Source organism: Carassius gibelio, chromosome A16, assembly GCF_023724105.1.
Source record: "Carassius gibelio isolate Cgi1373 ecotype wild population from Czech Republic chromosome A16, carGib1.2-hapl.c, whole genome shotgun sequence".
NCBI classification, from domain to species: domain Eukaryota; kingdom Metazoa; phylum Chordata; class Actinopteri; order Cypriniformes; family Cyprinidae; genus Carassius; species Carassius gibelio.
The window spans coordinates 27975543-27997628 of record NC_068386.1 but is presented as its reverse complement, the minus strand read 5'-3'; the positions used below and the strand labels follow the sequence as shown (position 1 = coordinate 27997628).

At 37.9% G+C, this 22086-nt stretch overlaps 1 protein-coding gene across 1 annotated transcript in view; it reads left to right on the top strand.

The window, feature by feature from the left end:
- Nucleotides 1–22086, top strand: part of LOC128030124 (uncharacterized) — a 411878-nt gene that overhangs the window by 319573 nt on the left and 70219 nt on the right. The window lies entirely within an intron of this gene.

The window sequence follows — 22086 nt, the reverse complement described above, 5'->3', positions numbered from 1 at the left end:
AACGTTGGATTTTGATTACCATACCTGACAACTTAATATCAGTTTTTGATGTCAATGTGACGTTGGCTTGAGACATTGGCTAGACGTTGGATTTTGGTTAGTTACTGCCACAACCTAAAACTAACTACAGATCAACATCAAATGATGTTTTAATTGGACGTTGTGTGGACGTTGCCATTATGACGTCTAGAAAACGTTGGATTATGCTTGCCATACCTGACGACTAAATATCAATATTTGATGTCAATGTGACGTTGGCCTGAGACGTTTGCTTGATGTTGGGTTTAGGTTAGTTAATGTCACAACCTAAAAATAAACTAAAGATGAAAGTCAAATTACGTCATAATTTAACGTTGTTTGGATGTTAACATTATGATGTCTTGAAGACGTTGGATTTTGGTTGCCATACCTGACGACTAAATATCAGTTTTTGATGTCAATGTGACGTTGGCTTGAGACATTGGCTAGACGTTGGATTTTGGTTAGTTAATGCCACAACCTAAAACTGACTACAGATCAACATCAAATGATGTTTTAATTGGACGTTGTGTGGACGTTGCCATTATGACATCTAGAAAACGTTGGATTATGGTTGCCATACCTGACGACTAAATATCAGTATTTGGTGTCAATGTGATGTTGGCCTGAGACTTTGGCTTGATGTTGGGTTTGGGTTAGTTAATATCACAACACAACCTAAAAACAAACTAAAGATCAAAGTCAAATGATGTTTTAGTTTTACGTTGTTTGGACGTTAACATTATGATGCTTTGTAGACGTTGGATTTTGGTTAGTTAATGCCACAGCCTAAAACTAACTACTGATCAACATCAAATTATGTTTTAATTGGACGTTGTGTGGACGTTGCCATTATGATGCTTTGTAGACGTTGGATTTTGGTTGCCATACCTGACGACTAAATATCAGTATTTGATGTCAATCTGACGTTAGCTTGAGACGTTGTCTTGATGTTGGATTTTGGTTAGTTAATGCCACAACCTAAAACTAACTACAGATCAACGTCAAATGATGTTTTAATTTGACGTTGTTTGGACACTGCCAATATGACGTCTAGAAAACGTTGGATTATGGTTGCCATACCTGACGACTAAACATCAGTTTTTGATGTCAGTGTGACATTGGCTTGAGACGTTGGCTCGACGTTGGATTTTAGTTAGTTAATGCAACAACCTAAAACTAACTACAGATCAACGTCAAATGATGTTTTAATTTGACGTTGCCATTATGACGTCTAGAAAACGTTGGATTTTGGTCGCCATACCTGACGACTTAATATCAGTATTTGATGTCAGTGTGACTTTGGCTTGAGACGTTGGCTCGACGTTGGATTTTGGTTAGTTAATGTCACAACCTAAAACTAACTACTGATCAACATCAAATTATGTTTTAATTGGACGTTGTGTGGACGTTGCCATTATGATGCTTTGTAGACGTTGGATTTTGGTTGCCATACCTGACGACTAAATATCAGTATTTGATGTCAATCTGACGTTAGCTTGAGACGTTGTCTTGATGTTGGATTTTGGTTAGTTAATGCCACAACTTAAAACTAACTACAGATCAACGTCAAATGATGTTTTAATTTGACGTTGTTTGGACGTTGCCATCATGACGTCTAGAAAATGTTGGATTATGGTTACCATACCTGACAACTTAATATCAGTGACGTTGGCTTGAGACGTTGTCTTGATGTTGGATTTTGGTTAGTTAATGCCACAACCTAAAACTAACTACTGATCAACACCAAATTATGTTTTAATTGGACGTTGTGTTCATGTTGCCATTATGATGCTTTGTAGACGTTGGATTTTGGACTAAATATCAGTATTTGATGTCAATCTGACGTTGGCTTGAGACGTTGTCTTGATGTTGGATTTTGGTTAGTTAATGCCACAACCTAAAACTAACTACAGATCAACGTCAAATGATGTTTTAATTTGGCGTTGTTTGGATGTTGCAATTATGACGTCTAGAAAACGTTGGATTGTGGTTGCCATACCTGACGACTTAATATCAGTATTTGATGTCAATGTGACGTTGGCTTGAGACGTTGGCTCGACGTTGGATTTTGGTTAGTTAATGCCACAACCTAAAACTTACTACAGATCCACGTCAAATGATGTTTTAATTTGACGTTGTTTGGATGTTGCAATTATGACGTCTAGAAAATGTTGGATTGTGGTTGCCATACCTGACGACTTAATATCAGTATTTGATGTCAGTGTGACGTTGGCTTGAGACGTTGGCTCAACGTTGGATTTTGGTTAGTTAATGCCACAACCTAAAACTAACTACAGATCCACGTCAAATGATGTTTTAATTTGACGTTGTTTGGACGTTGCCATTATGACATCTAGAAAACGTTAGATTTTGGTTGCCATACCTGATGACTAAACATCAGTTTTTGATGTCAATGTGACGTTGGCTTGAGATGTTGGCTCGACGGTGGATTTTGGTTAGTTAATGTCACAACCTAAAACTTACTACAGATCAACGTCAAATGATGTTTTAATTTGACGTTGTTTTGACGTTGCCATTATGACGTCTAGAAAATGTTGGATATGGTTGCCATACCTGACGACTTAATATCAGTTTTTGATGTCAGTGTGATGTTGACTTGAGACGTTGGCTCGACGTTGGATTTTGGTTAGTTAATGCCACAAACTAAAACTAACTACAGATCAACGTCAAATCATGTTTTAATTTGACGTTGTTTGGACGTTGCCATTATGACGTCTAGAAAACGTTGGATTATGGTTGCCATACCTGACGACTAAACATCAGTTTTTGATGTCAGCGTGACATTGGCTTGAGACGTTGGCTCGACGTTGGGTTTTAGTTAGTAAATGCCACAACCTAAAACTAACTACAGATCAACGTCAAATGATGTTTTAATTTTACGTTGTTTGGACGTTAACATTATGATGTTTTGTAAACGTTGGATTTTGGTTGCCATACCTGACGACTAAATATCAGTATCTGATGTCAATCTGACGTTGGCTTGAGACGTTGTCTTGATGTTGGATTTTGGTTAGTTAATGCCACAACCTAAAACTAACTACAGATCAACACCAAATTATGTTTTAATTGGATGTTGTGTTGACGTTGCCATTATGATGCTTTGTAGACATTGGATTTTGGTTGCCACACCTGACGACTAAATATCAGTATTTGATGTCAATCTGACGTTGGCTTGAGACGTTGTCTTGATGTTGGATTTTGGTTAGTTAATGCCACAACCTAAAACTAACTAGAGATCAACGTCAAATGATGTTTTAATTTGACGTTGTTTGGACATTGCAATTATGACGTCTAAAAAACGTTGGATTGTGGTTGCCATACCTGACGACTTAATATCAGTATTTGATGTCAGTGTGACGTTGGCTTGAGACGTTGGCTCGACGTTGGATTTTGGTTAGTTAATGTCACAACCTAAAACTAACTACAGATCCACGTCAAATGATGTTTTAATTTGACGTTGTTTGGACGTTGCCATTATTACGTCTAGAAAACGTTGGATATGGTTGCCATACCTGACGACTTAATATCAGTTTTTGATGTCAGTGTGACGTTGACTTGAGACGTTGGCTCGATGTTGGATTTTGGTTAGTTAATGCCACAAACTAAAACTAACTACAGATCAACGTCAAATGATGTTTTAATTTGACGTTGTTTGGACGTTGCCATTATGACGTCTACAAAACGTTGGATTATGGTTGCCATACCTGACGACTAAACATCAGTTTTTGATGTCAGCGTGACATTGGCTTGAGACGTTGGCTCGACGTTGGATTTTAGTTAGTTAATGCCACAACCTAAAACTAACTACAGATCAACGTCAAATGATGTTTTAATTTTACGTTGTTTGGACGTTAACATTATGATGTTTTGTAAACGTTGGATTTTGGTTGCCATACCTGACGACTAAATATCAGTATCTGATGTCAATCTGACGTTGGCTTGAGACGTTGTCTTGATGTTGGATTTTGGTTAGTTAATGCCACAACCTAAAACTAACTACAGATCAACACCAAATTATGTTTTAATTGGATGTTGTGTGGACGTTGCCATTATGATGCTTTGTAGACGTTGGATTTTGGTTGCCATACCTGACGACTAAATATCAGTATTTGATGTCAATCTGACGTTGGCTTGAGACGTTGTCTTGATGTTGGATTTTGGTTAGTTAATGCCACAACCTAAAACTAACTAGAGATCAACGTCAAATGATGTTTTAATTTGACGTTGTTTGGACATTGCAATTATGACGTCTAAAAAACGTTGGATTTTGGTTGCCATACCTGACGACTTAATATCAGTATTTGATGTCAGTGTGACATTGGCTTGAGACGTTGGCTAGACGTTGGATTTTGGTTAGTTAATGCCACAACCTAAAACTAACTACAGATCAACGTCAAATGATGTTTTAATTTGACATTGTTTGGACGTTGCCATTATGACGTCTAGAAAACTTTGGATTATGGTTGCCATACCTGACGACTAAACATCAGTTTTTGATGTCAGTGTGACATTGGCTTGAGACGTTGGCTCGACGTTGGATTTTGGTTAGTTAATGCCACAACCTAAAACTAACTACAGATCAACGTCAAATGATGTTTTAATTTAACATTGTTTGGATGTTGCCATTATGACGTCTAGAAAACGTTGGATTTTGGTTGCCATACCTGACTACTTATAATCACTATTTGATGTCAGTGTGACGCTGGCTTGAGACGTTGACTCGACGTTGGATTTTGGTTAGTTACCACAACCTAAAACTAACTACAGATCAACATCAAATGATGTTTTAATTCGACGTTGTTTGGACGTTGCCATTAGGACGTCTAGAAAACGTTGGATTTTGGTTGCCATACCTGACGACTTAATATCAGTATTTGATGTCAATGTGACGTTGGCTTGAGACGTTGGATTTTGGTTATTTTATAACACAACCTAAAAACAACCTAATATCATCAACAGCTGATGTTGGTCTTGGACGTCAATTTAAAGTTGTCATTAGACGTAGGCTTGACATTGAATTTTGGTTACCTGACGTCGCGACCTAAATCTAATCTAATATTAACGTCATATGACGTTGTGTGCCTGCTTGCTTTGATGCAATGCATTTTGTTTAAAGCGCTATGTAAATAAAGGTGACTTGACTTAACAAGTAGGTGAAACCGGAAGAAGTGCAGGAGTGCGCATTGGCTGGTGCGCTGATTGTGGCGGTGTTCCAAGTGCGGCGTGTCTGTGCGTAGGTGCTGATCGGTCACAGGCTCTCTGTAGTAGGGGAACAGTGAAAGCAGCGTTAGCATCCAGTCTTCTGGAGTTATCACTCTCTTGTGTGTAGGTGGTTATGGAGCCAAAAGAGTCTCAATAAAGATAAATGCACACACTACATTCACATATGCACACACAGGATTCAAACATGCGTACAAAATTTACAAATGCACACACAAAATTAAAAAAGCACAGAAGATTCACAAAATTCTGAAATACACACACAATTCAGAAATCCAAACAACATTTACAAATGCACTCAAGATTCACAAATGCACAGGACAAGATTCAGAAATGTATTTCTGATGCGCACACACATATATCTTGATTTACAAACTGCTTGTGGTCTGTGAACTTCACTGCATTTGTTTGCTTTTTTTTTTTTTAAACAGGGAATGATCAGCAACCAATCAGATATCTCCCTTCTTTTAGCCAATCACAAGAACGCACTCCACGTGGGGGATTGTTTACTTATAAGCCAATCACATGAAAGCGTTCACACAGCAGGATATGCCTGTGGTGCAGCATATTATAGCCTACTTATTTATGAAATTGTATGAAAATACAGATGTTAAGATTACAATTCAGGTTTATTTTTTATTATTTTTTACAAAATATAAATTAAAAAATGTCTCAATACATGTAGCCCAGTGACTGCAGAAAAAAAGTTAACCATGGATTCATAAATTAGTAATTATTTAATTTTATTGAAATATTTTAATGAAAGTAAAAAGACTACACCTTTTTGAATATTTAAATATATCTAAATATTCTTTTGGATGCAATATAGAAGTCACTTTAATTATACTATTCGGTCTGTACATGAAGAGAGAGTCAGTGGTCCGCTGCGAGAGGAAAGTGACTCTCCGGCTGCGCAAAGTGAGTTGCCGGCTGCGTGAGGAAAGTGAGTCGTTCGCTGAGGAAAGTGAGTCGCTCGCTGCGTCAGGAAAGTGAGTCGTTCGCTGCGTGAGGAAAGTGGGTCGTTCACTGCGTGACTCGTGAGAAAAATGAATCGTTCGATGAGGAAAGTGAGTCGTTCGCTGCTAGAGAAAAAGTGAATCACCGGCTGCGGAAAGTGAATCTCCTGCTGCGCAAAGTGGGTCGCCAGCTGCTCAAAGTGAGTTGCCAACTGCGTGAGGGAAGTGAGTCGTTCGCTGCGTGAGGAAAGTGAATCATTCGCTGAGGAAAGTGAGTCGCTCGCTGCGTGAGGAAAGTGAGTCGTTCACTGCGTGACTCGTGAGAAAAGTGAATCGTTCGATGAGGAAAGTGAGTCGTTCACTGCAAGAGAAAAGATGAATCACCGTCTGCGGAAAGTGAGTCTCCGGCTGCGCAAAGTGGGTCGCCAGCTGCTCAAAGTGAGTTGCCGGCTGCGTGAGGTAAGCGAGTCGTTCACTGAGGAAAGTGAGTCATTTGCTGCGTGAGGAAAGTGAGTTGTCCGCTGACGAAAGTGAGTCGTTCGCTGATTGGCTTATAAGTTAACATTCCCCCACGTGGGGTGAATTTTTGTGATTGGCTAAAACAAGGGAGATATCTGATTTGTTGCAGATCATTCTCTGTTTAAAAAAAGGCATTTGTGTGTCAAGTCAAGTCAGGGGAGTCTCAAAATTCACACACAAATGCAGTGAAGTTCACAGACCGCAAGAAGTTTGTAAATCAAGATATATGTGTGTGTGCATCAGAAATACATTTCTGAATCTTGTCCTGTGCATTTGTGAATCTTGAGTGCATTTGTAAATGTTGTTTGCATTTCTGAATTGTGTGTGTATTTCAGAATTTTGTGTGCATTTCTGAATTTTGTATGCATTTGTGAATCTTCTGTGCTTTTTAAATTTTGTGTGTGCATTTGTGAATTTTGTGCGCATTTGTGTATCCTGTGTGTGTATTTATGGATTATGTGTGTGCATGTATGAATCCTATGTGTGCATATGTGAATGTAGTGTGTGCATTTATCTTTATTGAGACTCTTTTGGCTCCATAGGTGGTTGCGGCATATGTAGCTGCCACTTGATTGCCGGCGGCCGTGACCCATCAGCCTGTGACAAGGTTTCCAGGTGTTCCTCGTGTGTTTCCAGGGCGACGCTGATGAGGCTTCAGGACACATGTCATTCTATATATATATATATATATATATGTATATATATATCTGTGCTTTTGTTCTGTCGCTGTCATTCTGTTGCACTGCGGAAGCTTCTGTCATGAAAACAAATTCCTCATATGTGTAAACATACCTGGCAATAAAGCTCATTCTCATTCTGATGAATGCCAAATCACAGAGACAATGGAAACAGTTCAGATTTTTCTTTCTTTCTTTCTTTATTTTTGTGTACCTTTATTAAAGGCAGGTCACCTGTGTTAACCACAGTTCCAAACTCATCTCCTTAAAAGATGTATTAGCTTTTGGAGAAATTGTTTTTACAGGCTGCCCTGTCAATGGCCAGTCTATGTCTTGAAAAGTACAATTGTTAGTGAAATGTTATATAAATAGCTGCTAGATATATAACCCTTTCTCCTATCCTAGTAACTGTATAAAAAGATATTTGAGTAACCATATATGGTATAATTGTTATCTTGGCCTGCAAGATTAATGTGGCACCGTTTTTAAATTTGCTTTTAAAACATTTATTTACCTCTCCAAATCTTACTGTCATGTTTTAGCCTTTTTCCTGTGGCTTCTTTTCTATTGACAGGCCCCTGCAGTGAAATTTATGTCACATGTTTAATATGGACAAGGGGATGATTATCAAATCCATAGAGGCCAGGAAAGGCTGAACAGCTCTACATAATGGATGAGGGGAGGATATGACTACATTTGTGAACAGCAAAGAAAAAAAGAGAGTGCATTGACTCCCCCACTCTGGAATGCCATTATTATGGTCGATCTTTTCTCCTCCAGCCTGAGATCTCTCAGGGTAATCATCCTTTAATAAAAAAGCTGCCCATAATAAACGAACAACCAGGGTCAATAGAAGAATACTGAGAGGGATGACCTCTTGTGTGTGACAGTGTATAAATGAGTTCCTTCATCAGAAGGGAGAGGCCCCCTTGCTCTTTAACATGAGCCAGAGACACACAGCACTTATCATTACTATTGCCTGGTTTTGTCATCTTTGCTGCATTAATAAATCAATATTCTAATGAGGCAGATTCTTTTCCAGTGGCTCATGTAAATACAATGCCATGACATACCTAACCATATTACACAGAAAAGAAGATGGATGGAAATTATTCTCATGAATTAGTAGTTTATTATTTTATTCAAAGTAATTATTGTTTTGTGGAATGAGGTGTGGGAGCCATCAAGAACACATCATGATTGCCCTAAATATTATGTCTGCTTTGTAGTTCATAGCTAACCTAACCATGTATAATACAATATACAGAAATTAAAGTAAAGGATCATGAGCAAAAAATAAATAAAATGCTCTGCATACCCAAACCATCTGAGAGAATAAGTTTGGGTCTGGCTAATTAAGCAAACTAAACCAACATTGGTTCATTGTTGGTCATTTTTTTTCGCTATCAGTCATTTGTTGTTTAGCGCTGCTACTGCAAGCTTATTGGTGATTGGCATGAAGCTCAAGTATTCATTTCCACAGCTGCTGACTCTCAACAACTGCACCATTCCTGTGTGCAATGTTATCAAAGAATTTGCACTTCTGCTACGATCACGTTATATCCACAGAAGTTCCCATCAAATGTTTGTTTACATTCAGCATGGCTGACTTGCTTCAGACATTTCATCCATCTGTACCACTGACGCACATCTGCTGCATCATCAGAGCAGTGTCACTCTTGATGTTATTAGCACAGGAAACACTGCTATATCTTTGCATGCAAAGCTAGACTCTATGGGAAACATCATGAGATCCCTGCACATCAGGCAGGACAGAAAATGTAGAATTCCAGTGTACCATGGCCTCTACATAGATCCACTACCTCATTAACCCTTGTGCATTGTTCAAATTCACTACCCTTTTGTTGTGTTCGGGATGAAAACATCCACTCAATTAAACTGCTTTAAAAATGTATCAGATTAATTTTTTTTTTCTTAAATCTGTTAAACAGCTTCAGTCCTGATCAAAACTACCAAATGTAAAAAAAAAAAAAAAAATCCAAGATTTTAACTCTTAAATTGCCAAGTTCATAAATTATGTCACTGATTTGGGGGAAAAAACACACAACATCACTTATTTTCAATATAAAAAAGTAATTGTGGCTGGATTTTTTTGTACTTTTTATAACAGTCTTGGGCATGCCAAAGATTAGTAGCAACATTGGCTTTGATGCATTTTTAGTTTTGGTGCAGCATTATATTTACTTTTGTTCTCCCTCATTTGTTGTTGGTGGCTGTTTTTGCCCCATTGATTTCCATTATAATGACTTTTTTTGATTGCAAAGCCATGACACCATATAACCATGCATTCTTGATTGTTTCCCCTATTGGGAACAGGTAAAATTTGTTATTTTTACAGTTGATCACTAGGTAGGACCATTAACCCTTTAGATAGGCCTGTGGAAAAAAAAAAGTTAGTTTCTGACTTTTATATGAAGCTATATGGAGTATAACAGCATATTAGATTGTGTATGTGTGTGTGTGTGTGAGAGAGAGAGAGAGAGACAGAGAGAGATAGAGAGTGTGTTTGAGCGAGATCTTTGCACACTTACCTTGATGTTTTTGAGAATATCAAAATGTACAACTCAGCTCTCAGAACTACATGTAGTAAACAAAAGTGTATTTATTAATGCACCTGCTGCCTTTTAATTGTGGTGATAAGTATAGAGTAAACAAAAGCAAAGTATGCGGATTTAAACACTTGCAATCCATCGTGCAGGTCATTTAATAGTTAGAAGAGCAACAAGCAACACGAGAAAGGGCTTGACTTGTACTGAAGTTTTAGAAATGATTATGCAGCTTTACCCCTCCATCGAGCTGCAGCTTATTTGAAATTGGTATTGCATTTTGGTTCATAATACATTATGTTCATAAATTTGATCCAAAGTAGATTTTTTTTTTACAGGATTTAAAGGTTTTAAACTGGCTTTACTATCAAGAAAAGACAAGTATTTCACACATAGGCCATCCATACTTTTAACCATCAAAAGGCAGCAGGTGCATGAAGAAACTATTTTATTGTTTACTCCATGTAGTTCTGAGAGCATGGGGTGCATATCTGGATTTTTTCCAGATACATCAAGGTAAGGGCAAAAAGGTCTCTCTCACACCCTCTCTTTCTCTCTCTCTCTCTCTCACACACACACACACACACACACTGTAATTTGCTGTTATACTCAATATACAAGCCAGAAACTAAGCCTTTTTTTGCACAGGACTATCTAAAAGGTTAATGATCCTACCTATTGATCAACTGTAAAAACAACACATTTTCCATCTTGCCAAAAGGGAAAACGACAAAAAATGAAGAATGCATGATTATATGGTGTCATGGCTTTGCAATCAAAAAATATCATTATAATGGAAGTCAATGGGGCAAAAACAGCCACCAACAACAAATGAGGCAGAAAAAATTTAAATCTAATGCTGCACAAAAACTTTTTTTTTAAAACATTTGGTAGTTTTGATCAGGACTGAGGTTGATTGATAGATTTATGCAAAAACATGGAAAAAAAAATATTTATCTGATACATTTTTACAGCAGTTTAATTTAGTTTTTTTTTTTTTTTTAATCCACGAACATAACGAAAGGGAAGTGAATTTGCCCACAGTGTACCACTGAGTTTTTGAAATATTTCAAAGTATTTTCCCAAAATATGGGTCAAAATAAGATTTGTCACTAAAAATCATTCCATTAGCTCAAACACAGAGAAAGTTGTGGCCAAAATAAGACTCAACTTTACCCCCTCGTGGACGAAAACGTCCCCAACAACGCATAAGGGTTAACTCTCAAAAAATAACTTTTTAATACTTTTTAATCCCTCAAATATAAATATGTTTTATACAGGATCACATCACGGATAAGGGATTAAACTGTATGTGCATTACAGAAACACGGCACCAGCCTGAGGTTTACTCAGCATTAAATGATGCCTGTCCCCCTGGTTACAGCTACCTGTAGAAAGGCAGCAGCACTGGTCGTGGTGGTGGCTTAGCTGCAATACACAGACAAAATTTGTAATTGCCCCCCCACCCCTGCCTACATTGTCTTCTTTCGAATGCCTTGCATTTAAGTGTAAATCCTCTTTCCCACATGACAATGCTTCTAATCTATTGGTCCCCTAAACAAAACTCAGTTTTCTTTTCATAGATGCCCTAATGTACAGTATTGTTCAAAATAATAGCAGTACAATGTGACTAACCAGAATAATCAAGGTTTTTAGTATTTTTTTTATTGCTACGTGGCAAACAAGTTACCAGTAGGTTCAGTAGATTGTCAGAAAACAAACAAGACCCAGCATTCATGATATGCACGCTCTTAAGGCTGTGCAATTGGGCAATTAGTTGAAAGGGGTGTGTTCAAAAAAATAGCAGTGTCTACCTTTGACTGTACAAACTCAAATCTATTTTATACAAACATTTTTTTTTTCTGGGATTTAGCAATCCTGTGAATCACTAAACTAATATTTAGTTGTATGACCACAGTTTTTTAAAACTGGTTGACATCTGTGTGGCATGGAGTCAACCAACTTGTGGCACCTCTCAGCTGTTATTCCACTCCATGATTCTTTAACAACATTCCACAATTCATTCACATTTCTTGGTTTTGCTTCAGAAACAGCATTTTTGATAACACCCCACAAGTTCTCAATTGGATTAAGGTCTGGAGATTGGGCTGGCCACTCCATAACATTAATTTTGTTGGTTTGGAACCAAGACTTTGCCCGTTTACTAGTGTGTTTTGGGTCATTGTCTTGCTGAAACAACCATTTCAAGGGCATGTCCTCTTCAGCATAGGGCAACATGACCTCTTCAAGTATTTTAACATATGCAAACTGATCCATGATCCCTGGTATGCGATAAATAGGCCCAACACCATAGTAGGAGAAACATGCCCATATCATGATGCTTGCACCTCCATGCTTCACTGTCTTCACTGTGTACTGTGGCTTGAATTCAGAGTTTGGGGGTCGTCTCACAAACTGCCTGTGGCCCTTGGACCCAAAAAGAACAATTTTACTCTCATCAGTCCACAAAATGTTCCTCCATTTCTCTTTAGGCCAGTTGATGTGTTCTTTGGCAAATTGTAACCTCTTCTGCACATGCCTTTTTTTTAACAGAGGGACTTTGCGGGGGATTCTTGAAAATAGATTAGCTTCACACAGACGTCTTCTAACTGTCACAGTACTTACAGGTAACTCCAGACTGTCTTTGATCATCCTGGAGGTGATCATTGGCTGAGCCTTTGCCATTCTGGTTATTCTTCTATCCATTTTGATGGTTGTCTTCCATTTTCTTCCATGTCTCTCTGGTTTTGCTCTCCATTTTAAGGCATTGGAGATCATTTTAGCTGAACAGCCTATCATTTTTTGCACCTCTTTATAGGTTTTCCCCTCTCTAATCAACTTTTTAATCAAAGTACGCTGTTCTTCTGAACAATGTCTTGAACGACCCATTTTCCTCAGCTTTCAAATGCATGTTCAACAAGTGTTGGCTTCATCCTTAAATAGGGGCCACCTGATTCACACCTGTTTCTTCACAAAATTGATGACCTCAGTGATTGAATGCCACACTGCTATTTTTTTGAACACACCCCTTTCAACTAATTGCCCAATTGCACAGCCTTAAGAGCGTGCATATCATGAATGCTGGGTCTCATTTGTTTTCTGAGAATCTACTGAACCTACTGGTAACTTGTTTGCCACGTAGCAATAAAAAATATACGAAAAACCTTGATTATTCTGGTTAGTCACATTGTACTGCTATTATTTTGAACAATACTGTACTTACAAAACTCTGCACAATTTCTGCTAACATTTTAATACGTGGATATTTTAATATTCATGTAGACACTCCCTCCTGTCAATTTGCAAGCTGCGTTTCTGCAACTACTGGAATGTCTCAACCTCGAGCAACATGTTGATGTTCTCACATATTGGACTTGGTCATTTCAAACCTATCCCCTATTAGTAACCTGATAGTAACCTGATATACGAACTGGGTGTATCTGACCACAAGTCCATCTCAATGGAGCTGCCACTCCCCTCTTTCTACACTAAAGATAAGCATCAAATCAGGGTCCGAGTTTCAGGGTCCTGAAAAAGATCAACCTAAACACTTTGACCACAGACCTCCAGCATCACTCTTCTGTTGATTTCTCCTCAGTCACTGAGTCGGTTGATTTCTACAACCAATCTCTGAGCAGTCTCTTAGATTTTCATGCCCCAATTAGAACTAGAACTTTCACATTTTAGCACTCAGCTCCCTGGTACACCTGCGAACTGTGAAAGATGAAGACAGCTAGGAGTGTCCTTAAGTGTCAATTTATGGCTTCAGGACTTACAGTTCACAGACAAGCCTACAAAAGGCCTATGCAAGGTTTTTGAGAGATACACTGCCACAGTTCTACTCTAATATCATTAACAATAGCCTGGTAGCGCCAAGCAACTTTTTTCTACTATCATTTACTTCCTTAAACCACAAACTCATTGTCATTAAGCTAGAGAGGTGTAACGAGTTCATCACTCTTATCAGGAAAAAAGTAGATAACGCATAGTTTTCACTACATCCACAGCATGTTAACAGCCCATGTCAGGAATGACCTACCGATGACGGCAGATGCTGGCTCTCCATCTCTCCTTATCCTCCTGGATTTGAGCTCAGCATTTGACACTGTGGACCACAACATTCTCCTTCATTGTCTGCAATCCAGAGGTTTAACTGTTAACCTGTACCCCCCATTTTGGGACTAACAGCTGACAATGACCTACCTAAAATAAAATTGCAACAGTTCCTGACTTCAGTGTGCTACAGACACAGTTTTGATGTCTTTGGAAAGATTACCCATTGGGCTTTACTATCCATCATCCAGATAATGCTCAAAACGATAAATAGTTATAGATACTGAAGTGCCTTGAACATTTTTTTTTTACCACATTTAATTTTATGTATTTATTTTTATATAAAAATACATGAAATCGGGCTAATGAGGAGTTACGTGATGTGTCCAAGGTAGTAACACGTAACCGAGAGAGCTCTCCAGAAATCATGTAATTTCTTTTAAAATAATCACTGAAATATTCCCCAAACATTGGTAAATTACCAGTGTAACGGATATGCAGATCATCGATTCATGTGTTTAATTCAGATTTTCCAAATGAAACTCTTTTTGCACCAAGTGCCTGGCCTGGCGCCAGCCTGGCTGGACTTAAATTATTTACGATGCCCATGCGAGCTTCAAAGAAGAAATGAAAACCCCCAACCACATTCCAACATACACAAAAGGAAACCTTGCGTAAAGTTCCTTACTTTTAGAGCCACATTTCTGCAACCCCCATCTTTGCAGGTCGTAAAACTTTACGACCACCCTGGACACTGGAGAGGAGAGAAGCCAAATCTTCTCCCCAATGCATTCTATGGAATGAATTCGTTACCGGTTAGTTTTTATGTTCTATAAATGTATTACGTATTCCCTTTTTGTACATTTAGATGTTTCCCAACATCTGCAGTGTTATCATGTTTTAAGCAAATCTTTAAATATGTGTAATTCTACATTTGAATGTAACTTCATGTTTTGATCACCTATACCTATTATGTTTAGTCTTGTTCTAATCGTCAGGCTCTGACAGACCCATTTATCTAGAGCAAAGTAATGAAAAATGTATGTTATCTGAATTACAAACTTGCTAGAATAATCCCTGGAATTTGGACAAGCCCTAGATCTCCAGGGGGGCTGTCTTCACAGAGACAAAGGAACTTTTCCCTCCGTTTCAGATCGCGGACTTTCATTGGCTGTTTACGCGAAAAAGGGGCGTGAACCATTTCAAGCCATAAGAACGACCGAACAAGGTCTGCTTTACTCTTCTTCCTCTTCTTCTCGTTCTTGGTTCTCGGACACGCTGCTCTCCTGTGCGACCCTCCGCGCGGCTCATAGCGCAAGCCCCCCCCCCCCCCCCCCAGCACAGGGGCTGAGAGAAAAAGCCATTTTAATGGCTCCTTTAGAAGCTTTCGTTTTCGTTCTTTTCTTTTCTTTTCTTTACTAAGTTTATTCAACTATTCGCCTCGCCACGCAAGGAAGACGAATTCTGGAACATTGTTTGTTGAACCTTTCAAATACCGCGCGAGGACAGAACAAAGGACCACGTGCTCCACGCTCACGCCAAGATCAAGCGCAGCGTGCACGCGCGTCACATGGCCTCCGGCACACGCCACGCGCTGGGCTATGCAAGTATCACTTTTCTATGGAGATTTAAATGCTGCTTTAAATTGTTGCTATGATCTGATTTGTTGTTGGCTTCCAAAGGTTACTGACTATGATTTTCATACCTGAGCTCCTTATGTGATTCTATTTCCTCTCTCTCTCTCTCTCTCTCTCTCTTTTATTTGGATTCGTTATGTATTGTATAAAGCTTACTATTTGTATTGTCGTACGCATATTTACTCGGTGTGATTTGTAGTTTGATGTATTACTAGTTTAATTATTAAAAACCCATATACTGACGATTGCCTTGGACTCCACCCCACTCACATTACGAGTCACTGAGATGTCTGATCTTTAGCTACAAGCTTTAAATTCAGAAACTAAATTTATCATAAGGATAGGATAATGTTTTCATGGCCAGAGAATATTTTTCCTTGAATTATAAGGCGTGATTACTTTTTTGAAAATTGATAGGTCAACAGTGGTCTTCTGGACAAACCGCTGTTTGATTTGCAGTAATTTACAGTAAGAGCTATCACAACAATTGATATGAAGAATGGAATATTGACATATTAATGAGTAAATTATAATGCCTTGTAATTATTTATTGATATAGGCAAATTGAGCTATTTTTCATAATCAAATTTAATGTAACTGTCATCTGAGATCTTAATCTTATTCCTGATTAATTATTCAAATTCCCTATATATCATTTGAGTTAATTATTCTGTAAAACTCATTGTTGCTACACCAGTTACCTGGTACTGGTGAGCCACGGGAATCAATGGAGCATCGACCAAAAAACTAAGAAGGATGATCATAGAGCTACTGAAATCACTGAGAGAAGGATTACCCCAAAACAGCACTTAAAGGGTTAGTACACAGAAAAATGAAAATTATGTGATTAATAACTCACCCTTTATGTCGTTCCAAACCCATAAGATCTCCGTTTATCTTCGGAACACAGTTTAATATATTTTAGATTTAGTCCAAAGAGCTCTCAGTCCCTCCATTGAAACATGTGCACAGTATACTGTCCATGTCCAGAAAGGTAATAAAAACATCTTCAAAGTAGTCCAAGTGACATCAGAGGGTCAGTTAGAATTTTTTTAAAGCATCGAAAATACATTTTGGTACAAACATAGCAAAACTACGACTTTATTCAGCATTGTCTTCTCTTCCGTGTCTGTTGTGAGCGAGTTCAAAACACAAAAGTTCAATGATATCCAGTTCGCGAATGAATCACTCGATGTAACCGGATCTTCTTAAACCAGTTCACCAAATTGAACTGAATCGATAATACAATAAACATTAATCCACAAATGACTTAAGCTGTTAACTTTTTTCATGTGGCTGACACTCCCTCTGAGTTAAAGCAAACCAATATCCCAGAGTAATTCATGTACTCAAACAGTACACTGAATGAACTGCTGTGAAGAGGCATTTAGATTAGGCATACCAAATTTGGTGTTGATCTGAATGTATCTCTAGGAGGAGTTCGTTAAAATACAATGCATGGAAATGACAAAAATGTAAAAAGATTTGCTCATAATATTAAAAATAACCGACTTCCTGTTGGGTTTACAATTTTGCTCCAAGAGTCTTTTTTGTAGGTATTGGTGTGTTACATGTGTGTGCCAATTTTCGTGAATGTACGTGAAACATAGCTGGAAGTAGGGCTGTAGCTATCGAATATTTTAGTAATCGAGTATTCTACCAAAAATTCCCTTGATTAATGGAGTAATCGGATAAAATGTGTTTTTGCTTAATTAGAGTGCATAATTAATTATGCAAGAGAAAATAAGTATCCTGGGTCTCTTAAAATGAACAACTAAGTTTCCTTTTTTAGAATTTGTATTTTTTATTTTTTAAATGCATAGAATGCAACGCATACATCAAAAATAAACATTTAATTATTACCCATTGTTTCTTTGTCTGTATTTGTACTGTGAACAATGACAATAAAGTTGACAGATGAATTAAGTGCATTTAAGTGCCATTCAGTTGGGGTTTTAAATAAAGCATTTTCTGAGATGCACATCAATTAATCAATCACCTTTATTTATATAGCGCTTTAAACAAAATACATTGCGTCAAAGCACTGAACAACATTCATTTGGAGAACAGTGTCTCAATAATGCAAAATGATAGTTAAAGGCAGTTCATTATTGAATTCAGTTATGTCATGTTCAGTTTAAATAGTGTCTGTGCATTTATTTGCAATTAAGTCAATGATTTCGCTTTAGATGAAGTGACCCCAACTAAGCAAGCCAGAGGCGACAGCAGCAAGGAACCGAAACTCCATCGGTGACAGAATGGAGAAAAAAACCTTGGGAAAAACCAGGCTCAGTTGGGGGGCCAGTTCTCCTCTGACCAGACAAAACCAGTAGTTCAATTCCAGGCTGCAACAAAGTCAGATTGTGCAGAAGAATCATCTGTTTCCCGTGGTCTTGTCCTGGTGGTCCTCTGAGACGAGGTATTTACAGGGGATCTGTATCTGGGGCTCTAGTTTTCCTGGTCTCCGCTGTCTTTCAGGGCAGTAGAGGTCCTTTCTAGGTGCTGATCCACCATCTGGTCTGGATACGTACTGGATCCGGGTGACTGCAGTGACCCTCTTATCTGGATACAGACTGGATCTGGTGGCCACGGTGGCCACGGTGACCTCGGAACAAGAGAAAAACAGACAAATATTAGCGTAGATGCCATTCATAGGGTGTTATGTGAAGTGTTTCCGGTTCCGGTTTACCTAATTAAAGCAGCCTAAAAATCCTTTAACGGATTCGGATATTAAAAGCATATTAGTATGTTATGTGTATGCCAGGTTAAAGAGATGGGTCTTTAATCTAGATTTAAACTGCAAGAGTGTGTCTGCCTCCCGAACAATGTTAGGTAGGTTATTCCAGAGTTAAGGCGCCAAATAGGAAAAGGACCTGCCGCCCGTAGTTGATTTTGATATTTTGATTTTGAGTTTTGAGAATGTAGCAAACGTAGAGGAGTATAATGTAAAAGGAGCTCATTCAAATACTGAGGTGCTAAACCATTCAGGGCTTTATAAGTAATAAGCAATATTTTAAAATCTATTCGATGTTTGATAGGAAGCCAGTGCAGCGATGACATTAAACACATACATCATTAATTTAAGTTATCTTTTAATTGAAAATTAACTTTACTTTTTGGTAAACAAAGGGCATTTACTATTAAAAATAAAACATGGAAGAAATGCGATTAAACCTTACAAAAAATAATGTTGGATTTTTTTTTTTAGTAGTAGGATATGTACATTCTGCTGAACAATAGTCTTTAACCAGACTTTTATTTTGACGGGTTCTTGTACCTTGACATCTGTGTATGTGATGTGACGCTAGTTTTACTCAAATCAAACAGTCAAATGCTCATGAAGTGACTCTCAGAGCAGTTCTGCAGTTCATGTGTTCAAGTCCTTATTTGGTGAGACAGCAGACGCTGAAATCACCAAAGAGTCACGCGTGCTTCCGTGTGTTTAATGAACGAAGACGCGCTCCTGCTCTATTCATTAACACAGACACGCAGAACATGCAGGATTCGTATTTAAATAGACTGTTCCGGCTTAATATTTACAGATATTAGTCCATATCGTGATTTGATGTAAGTCCAATGACCTATTTTTGATTAATTCATTCAAAATTTGGCAAATTCCGTTTTTATGACTGGATTCCGCGATTCCGTCCGCGTTTTCTGCATCGCAGAAATCATAGGGCCCTAGTTGTGGTATGCCAGCTCTATCTTGCAATAGACACACACCACGACGTTCTCTTTATGTTTGCCCGCACCCTCAAATCAAAACACTGCTGACTCCTTGCAGTATGCGACTTTGGACGCAGCGCTTGTGTCTCCTTATGCTTTCTAGGTGACATAAACGCATTGTCACATAAAAAAAATCATTGCAAAAGAACTTGACGTAAGATTTAAAATAAATTAAAAGAGGCTTCGAGGCAGAGGAATTTGCCTCGATCATTTTTTGTAATCGAGTTACTCGAATTACTCGAGGAATTGTTTCAGCCCTATTTGGAAGGCTTGATTTTCTTAGTATAGGTGGTGCTGTTGAGTCATTTTGCCACACCCTCTTCTGAATCCTATATCAGACATAAATTTTCACCAGGTTTGATGCGTGTGCACTGTTTCAGGACTTTTTTTGAGCATGTTTAAGCCCTCAAAAATGTGATTCATTTTGGAGAATAATAATATTAATAATAATAAATGGAGCAGATTCAATAGGGTCCTCACACCATCGGTGCTCGGGCCCTAATGAACAGAGCAATTCCAATAGCGTCCTCGTACTGCAGTGCTTGGGCCCTAATAATAAACGGAGCAATTCCAATAGGGTCCTTGCTCTGTAGTGCTCGGGCCCTACTAATAATAAACAGAGCAATTCCAAGAGGGTCCTCACACCATCGGTGCTCGGGCAGTAATAATAATAAACGGAGCAATTCCAAGAGGGTCCTCGTACCATTGGTGCTCGGGCCCTAGTAATAAACAGAGCAATTCCAAGAGGGTCCTCGCACCATCAGTGCTCGGGCCATAATAATAATTAAAGCTTCAAGCAGCATTTATCGGGTTCAAGCAGTTTAGGCCTCTAGGATGGTCTCGGCCAACCTGGATGTATGGATGACAGGATTGAATGGATTGACACATCCAAAATTGACAATAGGCTGACAGACAGACACACAAACTGAAATTAAATGAATAAACTAATTTTTAAGAATTTAGATGTCATTTTCAGGTTTCACTGTAATCATAATGTGGCAAAATTGTAAAAACTGATATGTCTGTATGAACAAAATGGAAAACTTTGACTCAATGAGATGTAAAATGTTGTAACAGTGTTTTTTGATTGTTTTGAAATGAATTAATAAAACCTTTCAACAGTATTGTTTAAGTTAGCTGAATGAGCCAATTAGTGGTTTTAACACTGCCATCTAGTGATTAGAAATGGCAATTCCTCATACATCACTGTGTTAAACCTTTATATAACTCTTAGTGTTATTTTTTTGCTCTATCTCTCTTAAATTTTGCAAGCTTGTTTAGAATGAGATGATGCATTATTTTATAAAGTTTTGATAATTTGTGGCCTTTGTGTACACTTTGTAAAGGACATATTATAAAATAATCAGTTTATAGTTGTCCAAATGCAATTTTTCAAAAACATTTTTTAAATAATTATTGACCTTCAGAGTCTTTCAGCTTAAACCCTTGGACTAATTTGCAAAAGTAACTTTTTAAAATAATCTTGAATATTTAATTAACAGATTTATTGACAACATTGGTCCCAGAGGCAAAGTTATTCAGAATGTGGAGATCTATCATATGATCTAGTGTTTGTGTGAATATATGAGCATCTTCAACCAATTTGAGGCCATTTACCATATAAAGTGTGTTTTTGAGACTTTTTCTACTGTTATAGCGCCACCTATGGTCCGATCTCAATGAAACTTTTCATGCTTGTTCAGAGTAATCTGATACGTTATCACCAAGTTTTGTAAAGTTTTGAGTTTTCCTTTAGGTTTCATAGGCTTTTGGGAGTTCTGGCCATGCCTCTTTTCTAAATTATCCTTTTATAGCAAACCAAAGGGAAAAAAAAAAATCTTTATTTATTTTATAATTATTGATCTAGACAGTCCATAGAATTGTTCTCTAGTGGTTTGATCGAGATTAAGTGAAAAACCTAGGACTAGTTCGCAAAAGTAAGTTTTAAACTTATATGTGAATATTTAATTAATGGTTTTATTGAAAGCAATGGTTCTTGAGGAAAAGTTGTGCACTACAAGGAGATCAATCAAATTATATGAATATTGTGTGAATCTGAGTAACACCATGTGATTAATGAGCCAAAAAATCTCATTAGTGCCAACTAGCGGCCGATTTCATTCAAAATTCTTACAGATCTTTAGGGCAATGAGTTGAACATGCCCAATGAGTTTTGTTCTGATTGACCTCCTTTAACCTTGTCAAATAGGTGCTCAAACTTTTTTCAAAGTTTTTCCCATGAGCGTCTTTGACGCAGTACGCAGACATTTTATGCCTGAGTTACAAATTTGATTCCAATAGCGAGACATCAAACTTTGTCACGGCGCCAAGGACATGCCCTTTTTCGAAAACTCAAGATATTCACAATTCACTATCGCAAAAGCCTTTAGATTAGACCGATCAAAATAAACTGTTGATGTCATTCAATTTAATTTAATTTCTAGGAGTAGTTCATTACAGCATAAAACATTTACTTCCTGTTGCCAGCAGGTGGTGCTGTGACTATAACTGAATATGGGAATCTAGATCTGTTCAGGTCAGGAGTCTTATCAAACAAGTCACGTTTGAGGCAGACTGGACATGGTATGTCTGAGTTATAGCAACTTCCTTTTTCATGGCGAATCATCAAAATTTGTCAGGCCGCCATGGACACGGCCTTTAACAAAAACTCAAGATCTTGGCAATTTAA